Consider the following 2,508-nt stretch of genomic DNA (forward strand, 5'->3'; position numbering starts at 1 on the left):
CCATCTGCCTCATAACCGCGGGCACGGCTTTCGAAAGATAATACCCTGCAGGGGTGTCCCAACTTAGCCCATTATAAGTTCTCATGGTCAACGAAGGATATTCCTTCTCCCGGGAAGACCCGATCAGTCTCGGAATCCCGGTTTACAAGACATTTCGACAATGGTAAAACAAGACCAGCAAGACCACCCGAATGTGCCGACAAATCCCGATAGGAGCTGCACATATCTCGTTCTCAGGGCACACCGGATGAGCAGTCCGTACAACTAAAACCAGGCCTCAAGTTTCCCCGAGGTGGCGCTGCAAAGGGCTCTAGTTTGGACCAACACTCGGAGGAGCACTGGCCCGGGGGGGTTAAAATAAAGAGGACCCTTGAGTCTGCAGAACTCAAGGGAAAAAGGCTTAGGTAGGAAACTGGTAAAACCAAGGTTGGGCCTTGCTGGAGGAGTTTTATTCAAAGCGAACTGTCGAGGGGGTCCCATAAATCACCCAACCGCGTAAGGAACGCAAAATCAAGGAACATAACACCGGTATGACGGAAACTAGGGCGGCAAGAGTGGAACAAAACACCAGGCATAAGGCCGAGCCTTCCACCCTTTACCAAGTATATAGATGCATTAATTAAAATAAGATATATTGTGATATCCCAACAATATCCATGTCCCAACATGGAACAAACTTCAACTTCACCTGCAACTAGCAACGCTATAAGAGGGGCTGAGCAAAAGCGGTAACATAGCCAAACAACGGTTTGCTAGGAAAGGATGGTTAGAGGCTTGACATGGCAACATGGGAGGCATGATATAGCAAGTGGTAGGTAGCGCAGCATAGCAATAGAACGGACAACTAGCAAGCAAAGATAGAAGTGATTTCGAGGGTATGGTCATCTTGCATGAGATCCCGCAAGGAAGAAGAACGAGTCCATGAAGTAGACGAACCAACATAGTCGAATGGATCCTCACAATCGCAACGTTACCGGAACTACCAAGGAGAAGCGCAACCGGAAAGAAGAAAACATCATGGTAAACAACCATCACATACACATGGCATGATGCACAAACAAGTATGATGCATGTCCGGTTTAATGAGGCATGGCATGGCATGGCAAAGTGCACAAACAATACTACAAATTAAGTGGAGCTCAATATGCAACGAGTTGCATATTGACGAAACACCACATTCAAGTTATTTAGTTCGCTCTTGTTTATGTACCCAACAATATTAAAAGTTATTTAACCATGGCAAGGGGTGAAGCATATGAAATCTACCTATCTAGGCCAGTTTAAATGGGGCCGGAACAACAAACAACAATTCCGGAAATCCCCATATGTTATTTAGCAATTTAAAGCAAACAACAATTTTAAACATTTTAATCGTTGTTATCATGATGCGGATGACATATGCAAGTTTTAAGCAATTTTATGAAAATGCTGACATGAGCATGATACGAGGCATTTGTCGCCATGGCCGAAGGAAAGAAAAGGTGCCACGGCGGCGAAACGGAAATGGTGCCACGGCAACATCCCGGTTCCGGTAGCTCATGGAGATACCGGTGCAAAAGGAAGTGTGCGGATGTGCGGAACATGCTAGAGATGGTGGGGTGCTCCCGACTACCGGGTTCCCACGAGTTAGTGGCATGGAAACGAGTGACAAATCGGACATGGTGCAAACACGAGCATCTCATACAACATGCATTCATCCACGGGTCATCGTCTCGGCGGTTATACCTTTGAAGCGTGCATTTCGGGGCGGTTCAAAATCGTCGAGGGAAGTAGTCGTTCACGGGTCGTAGGGGAAGTAGTTGTACACGTTTCGTAGTTGTACACACTCCGTAGATGTTCGGGGTCACGTCAAGGAACTTGACGTTCACGGGGTCTTCGAGGTCGACGGTAGTGGTACACACGTTGTTGGGGTACTTGTCGATCCGGTCTTGGCGACGGTAGTTGTACACGGGTCGTAGACGTCCGGTGCGATACTTGGTGAACCGAAGGTGTACTTGGCGGTCTCCAGACTTGCCGGTCTCGGTTCTTGCGACGGTAGTGGTACACATTCTGCAGGCGAACGTGGGTGTCGTGGTACTTGGCGAAACGAGGGGTGCACCGGGCCTTGGCGTGCAGAAGGCACTTGGAGCAGAGAAGCCATCGGGCTGCTGTTCATTCAAAACAAGCTGAACCAGGGGAGGTCATGGCAGCAGCGGTGGCAGCAGAGTTGGCCGGAGATGGCAGAACGGCAGCAGGCAGAGATGGCTGACGAGAGGATGCAGGCGAGGTGGCTGTCCATGGCAGCGTCGGGCAGGGCTCGAGCTCGGACTTGAGGCAGAGGGCAACCGTGAACCGCAGAGGTGCGACAACAGAGGCCGAAGGGGAGGTCGACGGCGCGGGAACGGCGGCGGCGCGGGTGATGGCTGGAGGCGGAGGCGCGGCGAACTGCAGCAGCGGGCGCGATCTTGGAGCACCCCAACCGGAGGACGAGGCAGGGGAGGAGCTGCAGAGGAGCGGCTGGAGATGGAA

Source organism: Triticum aestivum, chromosome 7D (assembly GCF_018294505.1).
Source record: "Triticum aestivum cultivar Chinese Spring chromosome 7D, IWGSC CS RefSeq v2.1, whole genome shotgun sequence".
Classification (NCBI taxonomy): domain Eukaryota; kingdom Viridiplantae; phylum Streptophyta; class Magnoliopsida; order Poales; family Poaceae; genus Triticum; species Triticum aestivum.